Here is a 20635-nt window from a genome sequence, read left to right as displayed (position 1 = left end):
AAATCAAACTCTTCGAGACTCAAAGTAGGATCAAAGTGAGCAATAGCCAACACATCCTTCGAAACTCCATGGGTTGCGTTTCATAATAGCTTGCTTATCCGAGAGTGTCTTGAACTTGAAAAGGAACATATTGTCCTTCAATATGCTAGATTCCAAGAGTCTAGCATAACCCCAATTAGAACGAAAGACCCACAACACCACTTCGCTATCAATTCTCTTGTAACCAATAATCCTCGCAACGATCCACTTATCCATTTCCATAACGTCATCTTCAGTAATAACTCTTGGTGGAGATATGTCCTCAGACTCCTCCTCCGTGAATTTCAAATGTTTCATTAAATCCACAACCTCCTCTGACATTTCACTATTAAAATGAACAATCGAAAAGGGAAGCCAAATATCACTACACCCTCTATTGAAAGCCAATATTTCGATGGAATTACTTTGAAGAACAAAGAAGAAGAAGGTAGTAATCTTTCTATTGATAGTTTGAAATGTACATGCAACCTTCTCTCCCCTCAATCTCTTATCCCACTTTCGTAATCACCCTTCCCAACTTGACAAAATCTCTTGATGTGACTTTCTCCTCTTACACTCTTTGCTTACTCCAAATAGGCTTTTAAAATATCTCCCTTATAATACTCAAATAAAATCTATATGAGTGAACCATTTCCCCATAAACAACTAATCGCCCATAATTTTTCCAGCAAGTAAGTTTGTCTGTACAGTGATCGCAGCAGACGTACTGTAGCCGCCACAATCTACAACTTGCTCTGCCAGACTTGACCGTGAACTCCCATCCCCTGCGAAAACCCTGCCACTCCCACCTACTGTCTGCACCGAGTAGTATGCAGAGTAGCCTAGTCCCATGTCGATCCCATGTGCTGCCTGCACTGAGCAGTATACTGAGTGTCCAGCCCCATGCCGTATTGAAAATAGCCAACCTGTTGGTCAATCTGCTTCCATCGAAGTAAAAAAAATTTCCTTTCCACGACAAGACTCATGTCATACTTAAATCTTCTTAGATATTTCAATATATTGAACTTCAATAAAATCCCCGAATCCAATCTAAAATCAGAAAATTGATAGGCTCTTGACTTAACACTTCAATCACAAATTTCCAACTTTCCCTTGACTGATAATTCCATCTATAGCAACTTGTCTTAAACACTAACCAAGAACACTTTCTTCCTTACCATTATGCTGAACTTTATCAAACCAACCCCCAAACTGATTAAAATCCCGTACTATACTGATACAACCGTGTACCCTCCTCTAAACTCCCAAACTACCCTTCTCCTTTTGGAAACCCTACTCCGATCACCTTTTCTAACCCCTTATCGAACTTTCTACAATTTCGGCTTGGAAACCCCCCGAAATCTTTGTTTATTGACAGATTTCCTATAGCTCTCATACTCCACACCCCTTCCCACACCTTCTTCCACCCTTCCTCTCTTCCTTGAAGAACACCTTCCCACCCAACCAAAATTGAGTGATCACAAAAGCAAATTCCCTCTCTCTTCTTTTGTTTGCATAGCCTTTTATAATGCTCCGAAGAGGTGTTATTGGCGGGGCGAACATAAGATTGTATATTTGAGATGAATTTAAGTTTAGGGGGCGAACTAAAATTCTAAAAGGGGTTGAAAGTAAATTTTCAATAGAAAATACATAGAACAAATATAAAATATATAAAAATTTTAATTTTCAGAGGGCGACTGTCCCCACCCGCCTCCCTCGATCCTTCCTGATTATTGGGGGAGTTATTGTAGCATTGGTGTTGATTTGATTTTAGATAGTGATATTATAGGTTGATTAGCCATTAATCGACACGTGATCGGTAATAATCATATACAATTTATTTACATACACTAAGAGTTAAGTGTGTGATTGTTGTTAATTATTCACGAGTTATGTGATTATCTCGTATGTAAGAAATATGTGATTTCCCCGAAAAATCATAATTAAAATATTATGTGTCAGACACACTTTGAGATAATATTTTAGCTAACACCTTTTGCAGAAAGGCGTGTCCTATGCGCGCCTTACGCCATATGTTGATGTCTTAAAATCGGGTGTTAGTTTCATAATTTTTTATAATAGTGCCTAATATGTAAATATTTTCTGTTAGAGTGATTTTTGTGTAAAAACGTCAACTTTTTTATTTATTTTATTTGTGTGAAAAAAACTTTATGCATTAAAATCTTTAATATTCTTTTGCAAATTATTTTATAACTCGATAAATTTTGATTTTTGTTGAAATTACATACATATAATATAGTATAGGAAATATTTGAGGGTAAATAATTTAAATATGAATAATTTTATAAAAGTTTTATAACTAATATTTCTTTTACAAAATGATGATGATGATAAGAAATAATTTATAATTTAAAAAATTATAAATTTCATATATTTTTGAAAAATTTATTTACTTTTAAAATTAATTGTTTAAAAATATAAAAAATATTATAATAAATTTTTAATTACAATTGCGGTATTAAATGTATTCATTCATTATTAAAAATGAATAAACATTATTAAATGTTGTTAAAAAATAATAAATAATGAATAATAATTCATTTGATCCGGCAATTGTAATTAAAAGTTTGTTTTAATATTTTTTTTATTTTTAAACAATTAATTTTAAAAGTCAATAAATTTTTCAAAAATATATGAAATTTATTATTTTTTAAATTATAAAAATTTCTTATCATCATCTCATCATCATTTTGTAAAATAAATATAGCTATAAAACTTTTATAAAATTATTCTTATTTAAATTATTTACCCTCAAAGGTTTTCCTATACTAATTTATAAATTAAAAGAGTGCAAAAGATTTAAAGATTTCCAAAGTTTTTTTGCAAAATCAAAAAAAAAAAAAGTTAACTTTTATACAAAAATCACCCAACATAACATATTATATATTAGACACATTTTAAAAACATTTACGAAACTAGCATCCGGTTTTTACATATCAACACATGGCGCCACATCAACGGCAAATGGTATTAAATTCAGAATATATAAATATTTAAGAAAAATGTGATTTTTCGAAAAAAAATCGCGAAAGAAATACACCTAAATAAAATATTTACAGAGCCTGAGCAGGGACGAAATTAGTAAAGAGGTGGGAGGGGCTGTGCCCCAAACCCAATAATTTTTTTAACATTCAATATATATAAAATTTAAATATTTATGGATAATTATGAAATTATTCCCCTAACTTTAAAAAAGTTATTCTTTACCAAAATCCTGGTTCTGTCCTTGGGCCTAAGGTTCACAAATAGTAACATACATGACAGTGATATTTAACTTCATAAATATTTTAATTCATCATCATATATTTTCATTAGTCAGGGTTTGAATTCTGATGATTACGAATGAGTAAGCTGGGTTGGGAGGGTTGCATTTGCCCCTACAATATCTGATCTGGATTAATCAATCAATAGATCGGTTATCAGTGGTGATACTCAAAAAGTGTTATTTTCAGTTAAATATTAATTAAAAATAATTAAAATTACTATCTGTTGCATTATATCAAATAACAATCATATAATTAAAATTATTTGTAAAGTTAAAAACCACCGTAGTTTATTAAATAATAAACTTATATATAGGACGACCAGTGCCGGCCCATTTGTGGACCAAAATCAACCCTCAACTATTTCAGCTAATCCACATTTTATTGCTAACCACCTTGTTCTGAATAAGATATATCAAACTTAATCTATCTTCCACACTATAAATGACAAAATAAACAACCCCTTGGAAATAAAGAAGGAAAAATCATGATGTTATCCAATTTTGCATAAAAATTGTTGTAAATGCAACCAACGGAATTGGTTCAAGCGATAAGCAGCTTGATATTGCTTAAGTAAGATTTCAGGTTCGAGTTATTGTGTATGTAAAAAAAAATCTGTTGAGAGATTCACCTATCAAAATTAAGTGCACGACCTAGATCGATCCAAATTAATATGAGATAAACCTTATAACATGATGGCAACAAAAAAAAAAATTGTTGTAAATGCAACACATGAGGTCGGCAACACATTATTTTAAGGTGCCGCTGCTGGGCTTAATGGTCTTTTAATTAAGAAGGAATCTTCAATGGAATGATGTTCCCATGCGCCATGACCATCATGATATATTAGTTTAACACAATGTATTAAGCCATTAACTGTAAAATTATTTATTTATTTCATAAAAAATACTTCTAACTAATGGTTAACTGTAAGATTATTTATTATTTATTTATTTCAAATTGTATTTAAATTTTGAAATGAAATTCCAACAATGTTCGTCAGCTAGTAAATATTTTCCGTACGTGGGACTCTGATGTTACCCTCATGTGCACCACTTTTCATCAGCTGCCCTCTTTGACAATTCCCCACGCTCACCTTGAAAGCGCGTTCCAGCGCGTTACACCGTCTCATTCTCTCACTCACCCTTTATTTCTATCTCACGACCTTCTTATCTAACCCACTCCTTCCTCTCTCGCTTCGAATTTTCTTCTGTTGAACTTACTCTTGCATGGGAAGTCACCGGGGAATCAAGATCCGGCAAGTGCCGGCAGATTTTCCCGGCTGAATGCGAGAAACCATAAGTCGTTTTTGTTATATAATCCCGCAAACTAATAGGAGAAGAAGACGATGACAATAATCACGACGATATCCACAACAACTGAGGAATAAGCAGAACCTTTCAGTGAAACACCGAGGAGGAGTTGCCAAATTTTCCATTATTTTCAGTTAAGTTCCTTTGCAATGGCTGCCACGAGTAATACAACAACAATTCCAGTAGACCCAGTCTCAGCTGACGAGTTAGCTGCCAAGGCCGTGCACAAAGGTACGATGGGTTAGTGATGGTTCGAACCAAGGCTATAAAGGTAAAGGAGCATGGTATTGGGCACATCTTGAGCCCATGCTTGTTCGTAACACCGATACCGGCCTCCCCAAAGCTGTAAAACTCCGATGCTCTTTGTGCGACGCTGTTTTCTCGGCCTCTAATCCTTCAAGAACAGCATCAGATCTAAAGAGGGGAACATGTCCCAACTTTAATACTCTTGTTAAACCCATTTCTTCTGTTTCTCCATCTCCGACAACGGTTGCAGCAGGAACAGCTACTCAAGTTAATAGAAAACGAAGCTCTTCGGGTTCTATTTCTGGTTCTGGTCCGGGTTGTTCTTATCAGGCTACTCCTTTGGCTATTTTGATCCTTCAAGACTATGTGGGGAGTTAGCTTACTTGCCGTCTCCTGGGGCGCTTGTGACGACGAGTGGTGGAAGTTTGGCGACACAAAATCAGCATCATTTGGTTTTATCTGGAGGTAAAGAGGATTTAGGTGCTTTGGCTATGTTGGAAGATAGTGTAAAGAAGTTAAAAACTCCTAAAACTTCATCCGGGCCAACATTAAGCAAATCCCAGATGAGTGTGCAGTTGATTTGTTAGCCGATTGGATTTACGAGTGTTGTGGGTCGGTTTCATTCTCAAGTCTTGAACATCCAAAGTTCAGAGCTTTTCTTAATCAGGTCGGGTTACCGCCAGTTTCAAGGAGGGAGCTTGCTGGGAGTAGATTGGATGTTAAGTGAGGAAGTGAAAGCTGAATCCGAGGCAAGGATTAGAGATGCTATGTTCTTCAGGTTTCATCCGATGGGTGGAAAGTTAGTAGCGGTGCTAGTGGCGAGCGGAGCTTGGTGAACTTGTCCGTGAATTTGCCCAATGGGACTAGTTTGTATCGAAAGGCAGCCTTTGTTAATGGTTTTGTTCCTTCAAAAATATGCAGAGGGGGTGCTGTGGGAAACGGTGACCGGCATTTGCAGTAATGCCGTGCAGCAGTGTGTAGGTATTGTTGCCGATAAGTTCAAGGCTAAAGCATTGAAGAGTTTGGAGAATCAGCACCATTGGATGGTTAATCTATGTTGTCAGTTTCAGGGTTTCAACAGTTTGATAAGGACTTCACCAAGGAGCTTCCTTTGTTCAAGACAGTGACTTATAACGCCTTGAAGCTTGCAAATTTCATAATGTCACTCAAATTCGAACTAGCTTTGAAAAGTCTCTGTTACAGGAGTGTGGGAGTGCCGGGTTATTGAAGGTGCCTTTGCATGATGAGGAGAGCTTGAATTTTGGACATGTTTATACAATGATTGAAGATATTGAACTCTGCTCGGGCACTTCAGTTGGTTTTAATTGACGAAACATATAAAATGGTATCAATGGAAGATCCGGTTGCCGGGGAAGTGGCTGAGATAATTCGAGATATGGGGTTTTGGAATGATTTAGAGGCAGTGCATTCATTGGTTAAATTGATCAAGGAAATGGCACAAGAGATTGAGGCCGAAAGACCATTAGTTGGGCAATGTCTGCCACTTTGGGAAGATCTCAGAACCAAGGTGAAGGATTGGTGTTCTAAATTTCACATTGCAGAAGGACCAGTAGTAGAGAAAGTGATCGAAAGACGGTTCAAGAAGAACTACCACCCAGCTTGGGCTGCTTCATATATACTCGATCCACTTTATTTGATAAAAGACATGAGTGGGAAGTACCTTCCCCCTTTTAAATGCTTGACGGCTGAGCAAGAAAAGGATGTTGATAAGCTGATAACCAGGCTTGTATCGAGGAGGAGGCTCATATTGCTCTTATGGAACTTATGAAATGGAGAACAGAAGGGCTTGATCCGGTATACGCTCGAGCTGTGCAGATGAAGGAAAGAGATCCTATCACTGGGAAGATGAAAACTGCTAATCTCCAAAGCAGTAGGCTTGTATGGGAAACTTATCTTACCGAGTTCAAGTCCTTAGGAAAAGTTGCAGTTAGGCTTATTTTCCTCCATGCAACCTCGTCCGGATTCAAATGCAACCGATCATTGTTGAGATGGATAGGTGCTCATGGGGATTCAAGGGTCGGCATGGAGAGGGCTCAAAAGTTGTTATTCATTGCAGCACACTCCAAGCTCAACCGAAAGGTTTTTTCCAGCGATGAAGAGAAGGATGCAGAGCTTTTTGCATTGGCAAACGGTGAGGATGATGTGCTAAATGAGGATCTTGTTGAAACATCCTCAGTGTAACGTTTTTATTTTCTCCATTTCTTTATATATTTGAAAATTGTAGGATTTTTTGAATTCTTTTGACGACTTTCTTTTCTCCATTTTTGTACTAGTTTCCTCAGAATATCTCAAGAGTCAGGTTGGACGAAATGAACATTTTTTGGGATTGAATATTTGTACTCGTACGACTGCTTAGTCTCACAGTTTGAGCATTTGCAATTGCAGAAAAGTCTTCTAGTGTGTAAAAACATATATAAATGTCTGCATGAATAGAAGTTACGAAACAGGGAGAACACTGTAATTTTTTCTCCTCTAGGATCTTTATGAACATATCTTGACTGTATATTCATTTGAGGTTTACAAACAAGCCATTCTTTCAACATAAAACACTTATGACCCATACACCTGTCACTTGAGTTATACCGAAGCTATGCAATCAGGTTTGGCTTGTATGCTACCTTCTGTGTATGCGCTTTTTTTTATCCAACTCACGATATATATTTGTGTTCTTAAGAATCCAGAAAAGAAAAGCAGGTTCATTTGTAGTCCAAATCCACCATTTTATTAATTAATGTTGTAAACTTCCGTCTGAAAAAAGTTAGTCATTTGTTTCCTTATTTAGATCTTAAGATGCAGCTGTCCTGCATGACCATCTCATTTCCTTTCTAAACGAGCGTGATCAACAGTCTTTGTAGCTTTCAAACATGCCCAATTTGGATGTATAATTTACTCTTTGATGCATAACTTCCTGATAAAACTAAGGGGTTTTGGGAACTTGACTTTGGCTGCTTGGTGGTCCCTTCATATCTCATCTAAAGGGTCATTCTGCAAACTGAACTTGGTTCCAACTCAGCCTTGTTTTCGACCAAAATCTCTACCATGATACCAAAACTGGACAAGGTTTCTGCCTTGTATGGTGCGCAGTGTCCAGTTTTGTGACCGGTGATGCAAACAGTCATTTTAACGGGTTGAAAACTGAAATTAGAACCCAAGTATATCTCCACTTCCCTGAACTTGGTTAAAAGTACATTTTTATCAGAAATGTTGTGTTCAAAAATTGGTAAAACCAATTATTGCAAGTTGAGCATGAACTTAAAGATCATTATGCTGAATGTCTTTATTTGTTGGCAGGAGCATACGAGAAAGATATTGTGGGACTGGGAAGGCCACCATAGGAGGGGTTGGGCGTTAGTATTGGACCATGATTGCAGAGGAATTGGCTGAAGAATCCAAAGTGAGTTTTTTCGGCAAGGTGGATGTGTCGATTTGCAATAGGTTCGTCGAGCTGGTCGGGTGGATGGCAAACCGAATTTCAGTACGTCGGTCAGCAACCCCGGAAGGACCCTGGGGACCTGGCCTTTCTAGCTGGAGGAGCACTTGTACAAGTCATGTCTTTCTTTTTGTGTGTCTTTGGGAGATTGGAACCCCACCATGAAAGAAGTGGAAGTCATTTTCCAAGCTTTGGCTTTGTGTAGGATAAAGATGAGTGTTTGCCATCAAATCATCTTTGGGGGTAACTTATCATTTAAACATTCCTATGCTAATGGTGCTACTGCTAATACAGCCCCCCCCCCCCCCCCAAAAAAAAAAAAAAACTCATGATTTCATCAAATAGGACCCAAAGCAATGAAAATGTAGGTTACCCTTTCCCTTTATACTACATATCTGTATATTTTCTCTTAACAAAAGCATTTTGAAGTCTCTTCTTTTTTGCTTAAAGCATTAATGGAATTAGATTCAATTCACCACCCGCATCCTAAACAGTTAAAAACTTTCAAAAGATGAAAACGTGGAGTAATTTTTTGTTGGTTTATTACCACACACACGTCTTTGGAGGTCTTTTCTGTCCGTCTTATGTTCTTCTTCTAATTAATTAAGATATAGGAGAGACAGTATTCCTGTCGGCCAAGACTTGTTAATGTTGATGCTCACCAACCTAAGCCACCCACTAATCTTTCTCTTCCTCTGCGTATAATCACGTACAAACATAAAATTTACATGGAGAGTGTTAATGAAGTAGTCGTATTAAAATTTTAGGAATATAATATCATGAAATTTTAAACAATAATCAATAGAAAATAATCAAATTTTATGAAAATTTCAAGAATACAACCGTATCTCAACCCCTATCGGTACATCCCCACGTATAAGATACGGTTCAAAGACTTTCACTCCCTTCAGTGTCGATGTTTTGTTTGGTTAACAGGAAAAACTGTATATATAATGATAGTATACAAGATACAGGAAATCTCTTTATACAAAGAATCTTTGCCACTTCCAATGCCATTTTCATCGTACTTTTTCTTTTCTTTTCCTTTCTATTATTCTTTGGTTTCCACTCATTGAAGTGCTCATTCTATTTGAATTTCTCTTGCCATTAACAACTATGGTTAAAGTCATTTTCATGCACCATTGTCCTTGGCCGATTTATTTATTTATTATTATTATTATTAGTGTTGTAGGTCAAATGGAACTTAAAATATAGATAACTTATTGTTGGCATTTATGTTCAAAGTTTTGAAAAAGGTACATGCATGCACATTACTATTGAAACGCAGTTTGGTCCTCGTAATGCTTGGGAGTTGCCATCGAGCAACGTGAACGCTAACTATGGTAAAATAAGAGCGCGTTATCCATATGAGTAGAGTCTAAATTTGTATGGTCATGGACCACTGTGTCAATTTTATTACCATAACAAAAATATCACGTGGGATACTTACCATAATTTATTCAGTTAATTATTAAATTCAACTGTTAATAAGAAGGAAAATAATCAATATTGTTTTATATAATTAATAATGTTCTTAAAATAGTGCTAGAGTTTGGACCACACAATTAATAATTATTAAATAGTTGTACGATGTTACATTTAGCGTATAAGGAAAATTTCAAAAACATTGTATTTAGACAGAACAAGAAAAAAGAACAAAATCATGGGTGTCCTAATGAAATTATTGTTACAACTAGGTGAAAATGATTCGGCTGTGTTACGTATGAGTGGGAGGTTCATTACTCGAGGCACGTGTTTCAATCATGTGTTTTGTATAATGCTCTTGTTCATTTTTTATTAGGGTTAAGAAAATAACTTTAATTTTAAAAAAATATTCCGTCAAATATAATTTATCTATATTTTTTAGATAAAAGAAATATTTTACATAAAAATGTATTTAAATCATGTATCATAAAAAATATTTTATATACCAATTATTTAGAGTGTATTGATTTTATAATTAATGTATATGTAATTACATAATTATAATATATGTAAAATAACAATTATAACATATAAATTTGTTGAATTGGGTGTATTAATTTTATAACTAATTTAAAAGTAATTACGTAAATAATTGGATTGTTTGTTATATAACATAATTATATGTAAATAATAATTATATATATAGGGTAAACCACATGTTTAGTATCTCAACTAATACTTCTGTTCTATTTTGATCACCCAACTATTTATTTTCAAACTCATATCTGACATTTAATTTTTGGTTTATTTTGGTCACTTATTGTTAAAAATTTAATGGTGATGTCGACGTGTCACCATAACATAATACCGCATCATCATTGAAAAAAAATTAAAAACATCACATCAACAGTTCTGTTAATTATTTAACAATGGGTGATCAAAATGAAACCAAAAACATAATGTTATGTACGATTTACAAAAATAATAGGTGACCAGAATAAATAAAAATGATCATTGGGATATTAAATGTGTAGTTTGTCCTAGTATATAAATCTTTTTAAACTAAGTAGTAATTAGAAATACGGGGATGATTGATTCATGGGAATTGGATCTTACTGGTCAATGTACGTACCCTCTTGACCACATTACGTCATTAATTATTGCTCAATTTTATTTTAAAGGAAAATATACAAACAGTCCCTCGACTATAGGATATTGTTCTATTAAGTTTCTAGATTATTACAAGTTTCAAAATGATCTTCTGATTATATGGAGTTGCTTTGTTGAGTTCTTCGACTATTGAAAGTTACAAAATGATCACTCGACCATTCATTATGTTATAAACTAACTCTTTTCTGTTAAAAATGTGACAATAGTCTGACTTGTACTTTAATCTGCTGACTGAGGTATAATAAAATATGATCTCATAATCTTAAATGAATATCATATCTCAGTCAATATGTTAACATCCAGCTCAGATGAACATTAACTTTTTAACAGAAAAGGACGAATTTGAAACATAATGAATAGTCGAGTGACTATTTTATAATTTTTAATAGTAGAGGAACTCAACAAAGCAATTACCAGAGAATTATTTTATAACTTTTAACAATCAGATGACTTAATAAAATAATATTTTATCGAGAGACTATTTATATACTTTACCCTTTGTTTTAAATATAAAATATAGTAGCTATAATACTGATAGGATTAGGAATATCCTGAGATGTCTGTCAGTACCGAACTACATCCAATAAACGCATCGAAATATAAAATTATGTGTGTAAATTTCAAAACTAAAATGATTTGAACAACAACTCCAAAACCAAGGACCATCATCCTGTCTCTTAGCGTATGGGACCAGCGCATATGATCGTGCAGTGCCACGCGGAACATTAATTTTTTTATGGTAATATACGTAAACAATTGTTGGGTCTTCCAATATTTAAAAATTATAACATAGGAAAGTTATACTTTGTTAAAAATATTAAGATTTATTAATTAATCGAGAGATTAAATATGTTCGTGTTATCTTATTTTGTGTAAATTTAAATCCTGATTTTTGTCTAAATGTAATGCCTCTATTCAATATTTTATTAAAAGATGATAATAAATGATATAATAATTAACACAATTTTATAATATTTGTGGATGGAATAAAATAGTTCTGAAAATTGTAATTTATTCACCCTTTTTGATTTGGTTGAAGGGTTGTAGTTGATATTAAATAGTCGTCAGCGGGTGTGAAGAACTTTTACATCCATAAGGAAGGAGAGAAAGGGAGGTGAATGTGAATGTGAAAGTGTTCAATCCCTCGTTTTAGCCTTGACCAATAGATTTTGTAGTGATCTTTAGTCTGGTTGTCAAGTGTAGGATTATTACGATTACTCGTAGTTGAGATGTTCGATTGATGTGATAAGTTGTGAATTGATTTTGACTCAAACATGTCACGTTGTGTCTGCTAGAGATCATGTTAAAGATTCGTCACATTTCAAGAGGTGCAAAGCTCTGGAGATCCTATATCCAAAAATGTTCTTATGAGACCTCAATTGTAGAGGTCTTTAAGCAAGAAAAGTCGTATCTTGTGATTCTCAAAGGAGATACAAAAATGATGCAACACTTGTCCTCTTTAATTGAAGGAACGTCATGAAGTGACTTGATCTAAGATGATATGTGTAGGTGTAACTTGTATTAAATGTGTCGTTTTTTCAAGGAAACATTATGATGATGATTTTTTATCGCATGTGTGTACATGTATTAATATGTGTTAGGTGAAATGAAGAGATGAGTTGTTACCGTCGTCATAGAGACATTTCATTGTTTCAAGAAGATAAATTCTCTTTTGTGTAAAATTTTTTCATCAAAGATAAGAGAAATATAAACTAACTTTTTCTTGGGGATCACTACCATATTTTTCTTAATGGGCAAGATGGTTCCAAACTCTTAGTTTCATAGAGATTTGCTTGTTCATAAATCTAAGTTAGCTCTTGACTTTATGAACCTCTAATTTTCAGTTGAGTTAAAAAGACAAAAACACTTGCACAAAACAATACCCATTTTGTTTTGGATCTGAAATTCCTCAAAGAAAATATGAAAACGTTACCCGGACTAGGAATTTATGTACAAAATACGTAACACGATGAGGGTCAAATTGAATATTGTTGAATGATGGTTTCACTTTTGAAGGTTAAGAAAAGTAAAACGAAGACGTGAAAGCTTTCATGTTCCTCACATGGAACAGAAGGCTAACCATCAGACGTTAAACAAAGAGAAAATGCATTCTAAAATCTAAAAGATGACACAAACAATACATGTGAACAAGGTCCATCAATAATTATTCTACCTACCTGTCTGGGGGGGCATCAAATTTCAGCGCCCTAATAGTAGCAGCAGATCATGGAACACAACTCTATCTAATTTGAGTTTGACAGTAGCAACTTTCTACAGATTGGTCCTATTAATTTGACTATTTCCCGTCTCATGTAACCCTAGCTCCAATGTGCATATAGATTTCTTTTAAAAGATAACACAATAATACCAGAGAATAAAGTGCAGAGGGGAAATTAGGATTATATCACTTTCTGCACAGGGATTTTAGATTGTATGGGGTGAATTATGATTTCGTTCTCTTCAAGTTAGAAACAATCAATCAGTAAGAGCAGTTGTTTTCAACATTGAAGGCTCTCTCTCTCTCTCTCTCTCTCTCTCTCTCCATTTATAATCATGAATTAATGATGGACTTGTCAATAAATCCGTCATCTGTACTAATTCAAAGTTGTTTCTTAATGAAAATAAAATCAAAAGGAGGCAAAACAACATGAACTAAAAGGGTTTGAAAAGTTAACACTAAAGCGATATATTAATTGGGATAATGATTTGTTAATAGTATCCATGAATCATGATTTCGTTCCCTTGAAGAAATCAAGAATCATTTTGAGAAGACGAAGAAATGCATAAAAGTGTCAACTTTGTGGCCATCTGAGAGTGACTGAAAGCTACATCTGTCATTTAATCAGAGATTTTAGTCAAACACGTTGATTCATATCTCATTCTCAAGCTATATGTCGGGTAGTAAAACCCTAATGCAAATCTTCTTCAGCTGATGAGCGACTATATATCTTTTCAGGCTTTAGAGTGTAAACCAATGCTTATAACTATGGGATCAAATGGAACTTATTGATAAGATGTATAAACTGAAGAGAGAAAAAAAAAAGAAAAAGAAAAAGAAAAGCGTGTTCGTTAGGTGGAAACCTGATCAAGAAATTACAGGAAGAAGTCGTGCAATATCGCTTTCACTGAAAGTAGATGAAGGGATTATGTCAAGCAGATATATTTATTTGATAGCACAACTGCTTGTTTAATTGTTTAGGTGAGTTTGTTTGTCCCAATTTATGAGGTCTTGAATGCCAATTATTAAAAGAAAAGCAAATTGAATTTTGATTTCAGTCTATTCTAGTAATTATTTAATCAGTTATCATCACTATTCTTTTAACTTTTTATGTACAAAAAAGAGTACAATGAAAATGCAAATAGTAAAAATAATACATGTTTATAAATTATACAGGCGAATCTCTAGGTGACTTCCTCTTGCACATCAATTACAATAAACGACCAAGAATGAAGCTCTGACGCTGAGGACAATGAATTTTGGAGAGGCACATGGCCAAGAGGGGCAGACATTTTCTTCATTCGAGTGTTAAAAATGGGTATGAATGAAATGAAATAATCACAGATCTATGATCACAAATCAGATCAGAATGGAGCACAAAGACACGTTCCCAAGTTCTCACTCCACCTCGTTTATATCTGTAGATCATCCAAAGACGGTTCATGTGCTGTCAGCAGCTTCATTTTCTGCATATCATCACAAATTCAAATTTAGCGGACCAAATAGGTAGAAATGATAATATTTTGGTGTTGGAAATTCAATACCGTGATAAGCTGTGGAGGGTCATGGACATTTTACGAGATCACAAAAATTATCAGAAATGCTCTATCATTTTTAACAATATAACCTCATGGTCTTGAGGACCATAAATTTTTACATACCTCTGATCTTGTAGCACCACCTACTATAAACACAAGAATGCGTTTGCCGAACTTCTTGAAATTTCTCGATGTGTATCTTAGAATTGAATCACTGAGATAAGGTAGGAAAACAAGCTTTAAAATGCAAATCGGATAGAAATGGGAATAGCATTAATGATAAGAAAGCACAAGGCATGCTTGCCAGTCCTACAGCAACATTGATGGCTTAAGTGTGACACCCAATTCCGGGGTTAAATTTTTCGTAATTTAATTTTAAGAGTTAAATTGAAATTTTGATAAATTTTAAGGATTAAATTGTATTTTTGGCTAAATTCATGACCCAAATCAGAAAGTAACCAAAGCCCAAGGACCTATAGTGTAATTTACCCATTTTTATTTGGATGGATTAAAACCTCATTTTCCCATGAAATTTCCATTTTTGGAAAGCTAAAACTCTCTCTTTCTTCATTTCCTTTTTCTTTTGCAATTTTTAACAAAGGTTTTCAATCGTCGTTTTATCGCTGATCGTAGCTCCGGTTGCTTATCGTCTGTGTCATCAAAATCCTTGCATTATCCTGAGTCCAGTGGCGATCGTCTTGTTGAAGTCGTCACGAGTGTGAGGAGAGGTGAGCGATAACAAGTTTTTGGCGAAGCGATATCGAACTCTCCGTCGTTCACCGTTGTGAACCAAGGCTGGTAAGTGCTTTAAAACGCTTGAAAATAATTTTATAAATTTTTCTATAATTTTGTCGTCAACAGAAGCCACCGCACGTGCCGTCGCTGCGCGTGGGTTAGGTCCATCGCCTAGTAAGCTTCTAGAAGCAGTCAAAACCCAACCTGTTTACTCGATTCGATCCGACTATCCAACCCATCTGATCCGCTCCGACCCAATCCGTACCCGCTTTCGAACCGACCCGTATCTGTCGGCCCAAACCCAAAATCCCGAATCAGCCCAGTCAGAATAACTCGAATCAGCAAATCTGAACTGCGCCAACCTGTACCGATCCAGACGCACCGCACCGTTGACCGTCGTTGACTTTGACTGGCGTTGGACTTTGACTGTTGATTGGTGCTGAATTTTTTTAAAAGCCTCCATCTTGTTCTTTTTCGACGTATTGAGTCCGATTTTGTGGCCCGTTTTGCAAATTTTAACCTAAAAGCCTCGAATCGAGCCTGTTAATCCAAAAATGTTTAGTATTTTTTATTATTTATTTGGGATTTGATTATATAATTGATCTGAAATTTATTTTCGTGAAAGTACTCGTGATTCCCCTGACCGAGGGTCGACTATATCCGATTCTTCCTGTTTGGTAAATCAGTACGGTCCGTGTTAGCGCTGCTGCCGATCGTGATAGGACCCGAGAGTAGGCTACCATCCCAGACTTCTCAGATCGGTAAAGGTGTGTTCCTAGTATGGGTGTGCAAAATTACCCGACCCGGTTGACCCGACCCGTCGACCCGCCGACCCGGATCTAAAAAAACCGGGTAATTCTCTAAAAAAAATTATCTGAGCTGCGTGGCCGAGCCCATGTCGGTGTCCTTCTCGATCTCATGGAATGAGCAACTGGAGCTTCATGAATCATGTATAGTTGCAGCTTGAGATGTTCCATAGAAAGATGGACTAGGATCCTTCATGCAAGAATAATCATCCTTTTATAGTTCTCCGCTGCAAAGTTTTTCAACAAGCTCCTTAGAAAAGGAAAACAAATCCATGTGTTCTGCCATGAATTCTTAAAATGTCAAATACAAAATTGCAAGATTGTCATTTTACTTCCGTTTTGGATAATTTGTTGAAAGATGTAGCCCGTAGGAATCAATTATATAACAAGACAACTGCAAAATAATCTCATTGAAAGATTTAGACCCACGTGAAATATAGTACACCTCTGTAGATAAATCTATTGCGTTGAGATGGATGTATTAATAAATTAATTAACATTTTACATTTTGGAGACTTCATAAGACTAATACATTGGAAAAACATCCTGCAGAACTATGTGTTTCTTTCTCACCTCTATTATAGGGTAAAAGCGTGATAATTGCCATGTTTCTTCCTCACCGCTGCAGTCTTTCCTAGTTGCATGCTTCTTCTGGCAATTCACAAGAAAACGAGCACAAAAGAAGAAATGAACATATTTATTAGTAAATGGCAACACCAAATCAACCACCATAAGCAGAGATTGAACTAGTAGAAATTACCTTATGAATATCAAATTTCAAAGAGAGAGCACCTACTGAACTTTTTTGGGCATCTGATGGTGGCACCAGCAATCTCATATACACAACAATCGGGTGATAGTTTTGCTAACTGACAAAAGGTTAAAATATAATTAGCAATCTGTAAACTGATCGACCTCAAATCCCTCCTAACTTTAGTAGGAAGGAAAGAAAATAGAGGGACGGAGAAAAGTTGAGGGGGAGTCATTTTTCCTTCTTCGTGTTTGGTAAGAATGATGGAAAATGGAGGAAAGAAAGATGCCTTGAGTAAAGTTACAATAAAAGGTTCAAATCCTCTTGGTACTTCCCCTCTTTCTATTTCCTTTGTAAAAAACAAAGAAAATGATGGAAAAGGGGAGTAGCTTTTCCTTTCATCCACTTTCATTCCTTCTTTCCTTCCAGACACAGTAAGAAAAGGGTGTTCTTCTAATCCTGGGGGAGTAAGGAGGGAAGGGAGGGGATGAAACAGAAAGAATGAAAGAGAGAAAATAAAAGAAACCTTCATCAAATTAAGAACCTTTTCACTCTCAAACTTCTCAGGGTAAATGATGGCAAGAATCATCAATAAGCGCACCTTATTTTCACGAGATGCTGTCTGCAAAGAGTAATATTTTATAAGTGACATTGACAAAGTGACAAAGTAGGATACATTATTTACACTGGTAGAAGTTCTTACCTCATTTGTAGAAAGAAATTTAATTACATCTTTCATTCCGGCATCACCAAAAACAAGGTCTTGCTCCAATTGCCCAAGTTCTCAAAGCCCTTGATCCCTGATGAATCGGTTGATTTTTCCAGATATCTGAATATATAAAACCAACCTGCATGAACCCATGGATCTTACGATATATAGTTGATTATAAGGTACATTTTCTTTCAGTTATAGCATACATCTGAAATTGGTTAGGAAACTAGTGAAGCTTGAAGCATCAACATTCATCCAAATATCTGAATTGTTTGTTTCGGTTACAAGGCCTTAATGAAAATTGGATATTGACTAAGGAAATATAGGGTAAAAGAAAAGAGATGCTAAAGAGCTAAACTAATTATCAAAAAGTAGTATCTAGAAATTCAAATGAAAGAGTGACAAAGAATCTACTTGTTCAAAGATAGACAGCTTCTCTTTGCAAACCAGTGTAGAAATCAGGGGCAAATAGTTCCATGCTTTTGCAAAGACGAGATAACAAACCTCAACATGAAGAGAGAGCTTGTCAATTTGTTCACTGTATTTAGGCACAGCTTGAACCATTTTTTGTAATTCCCTTTTTGAAAGTTCACCACTTTCTCTATAAAGATGTTTGAACTTCATGATGAGACAAGTGTAATGACATAGCTAAAATTTCCAAATAAATTCAGTAAGAACAAAATGTTATAGTTGCATCATGTATAGATATTTAACTCCAGTTTGCAGACGTTTCATTTCAGTATTAATAACTTGTTCTGACATCTTGGTTAATAACCATGACCAGGTAGATAAAACATCAATCTAACAACTTTCTTCCATAATCAAATAACGAATCATAGAACGTACAATAAAGATTCAAAATCAAATTAAACAACTTTCTGTGAAATGGATAACATGATGAAAACTATTCAAAAGGCGCAAGGTGAGACAACAGTATCCCTAGAACATAACGAAGTAAAAACATTAACCAAACCTTGAACCATGTTGAAGCTGTGCAACTTTATTTTTTGATATGAAACTGGTCATGTTCTCATGCAACCTTTCACTGGCCTAAGAATAAACCAACAGCCAATCAGCATTTGACACTGGACAGTGGAGATGGTTCATATATGAATGCATTCATTTTTGTACAAGTTATTTCCTTACACAAGGCAGTGAAGATCCCATATGCATTACCAATTTGACGTTTTTAAAAAATGTTGACATGTCTGAAAAAATTGCAAAATGGGTACTTGAGGGAATCGGAAAATCAAACAAATATAGGTTGTGAAAAGGTACAAAAGCAGCATACGTACATCTGCTATATGTGCATGGTGAAGCTTAAGCCATACTGGATCATGCTCCTCCAAAAGAACATCTTTTTTCTCGGTAGGGCCTCCTGTTTTGCTTGGAACCTGAACAGTACACGTGCTTGGTATACAGAACCTAAAGAAAATTCTCAGAGCACTTAAGAATACACACAGTGATCTAATGGAACATACCTCATGCACATATTTATTCCCCTCCATATTCAATAAATCATGGCACATGGCATCATAAGTCCACTCATGTATGACAGAAGCAATCTAGATACGAAATTAACCATTTGTTATAAGTAAATTGGAAAAGTATAAAATGCGGATCACATTACCCAGCAACCAATATTAATATGAAAACCTGATCTATTGATCTATCAAGGATTAGCAACTCACATGTTTCTTTATGAGGAAAGTTAGGAATTGATTTGCATTTCACAAGACAACTCCAGATTCCAGCTACAATCTTGGTGGGAATTAGATCACGAAATGTAGTCATGGTCATTGGATCGAGAGATTTGCCAGCCCAGTAGCAAACAAAAGGGAACTCCTGATAAATAAACACGTCTCAGAAAATGCTCCAAACATTTTAGAATAAAGATCAGAAAAGGTTGCATATGCCCTTAATGAAGCGACAACTGTAGCAGTGTGGGTTGCCATCACATTAAAACATGCATCACCCTTGCGGGTATTTTCCTCATCACCAAAAAGGTCCTCTAGAGCCTTCCCATGATCATTTATGAAACCCTTTAGTGAAGAAAATAAATGTTATCTTAACAACCTGACAAGCTATTACCACTTTAACATCAATTAAGAAAAACAACTAGCTAGAAGATGTTTGATCATATAAGCCCAACTAGATAAATTATAAATCTAAAATATAAGCTTACATCCTATGTCATTAAAAGTATTAGAAACCATATCCTTCCCAAGATATAGCATGAACAAGCCTTGAAAAGATTCATTTTGACCAAAATTTGCATCTCAAAATGCAACCTAGGTGTTTTTCTGTGCCTTCCAAGCAAATTTAAATTAAATGATCTTCAAATGATATCAAGGCATCAGTTAGTCCGTTATATATGCTTTTTTATTTGAAAAAAGAGAGGCTAAAAACCACTATTTTAATTGAATTTATGCAACTTTAATTCTGACTAGGTTTTGTATGGTATTCAACTTAGTGACCAAAGCACTCCAAGTTCATCTTCATATGCCAACAGAAAACAATGAGCACCATCTGACAACTCAATGATCAATTGAAGGAAAAAGAACAAGAAAAAAAAAGACAAAACAATGTGACTATTTGCACAATCAATGCTTCATGCAGTGACCAATCTGAAGAACAAAAGCCTAACCTCACTCAATTTACCTAAGTGAGGCAAGACACTTGAATCCTTCTTGATATGTGCACCAGTTCTTTTGGAATAGGTGAACTGTAGTAAACAAATGCCCTTTCTCCGCACACCAAATACAAGAAAAAAATATGCATATCAGAAGCTGTAATATACTCAGGATTCAGGATACATAACCACACATGTAAGGACAAATACGGAGTAAAAATCTTGCACATACTTCTTATATAAGGGTGTCCTTCCAGTCACGTCTGACAAGAACATAACAACGCTGCAAAAGTAAATAAGTGCAGAAATAAGGGTGAGGAGGAAAAAACTTCAGGA

At 35.1% G+C, this 20635-nt stretch overlaps 2 pseudogenes; one reads left to right on the top strand and one right to left on the bottom strand.

The window, feature by feature from the left end:
- The first annotated feature begins 4496 nt into the window (after positions 1-4496).
- On the top strand, positions 4497-7349 carry LOC120114415 (annotated as a pseudogene).
- An 8909-nt stretch (positions 7350-16258) lies between these two features.
- On the bottom strand, positions 16259-20449 carry LOC120114445 (annotated as a pseudogene).
- Positions 20450-20635: the final 186 nt, after the last annotated feature.

The sequence above is a fragment of the Hibiscus syriacus genome, unplaced genomic scaffold (assembly GCF_006381635.1).
Source record: "Hibiscus syriacus cultivar Baekdansim isolate YM2019G1 unplaced genomic scaffold, ASM638163v2 tig00110223_pilon, whole genome shotgun sequence".
NCBI lineage: Eukaryota > Viridiplantae > Streptophyta > Magnoliopsida > Malvales > Malvaceae > Hibiscus > Hibiscus syriacus.
Note: the sequence above shows the minus strand (reverse complement) of the source record. Positions and strands in the feature narration are given on the sequence as shown.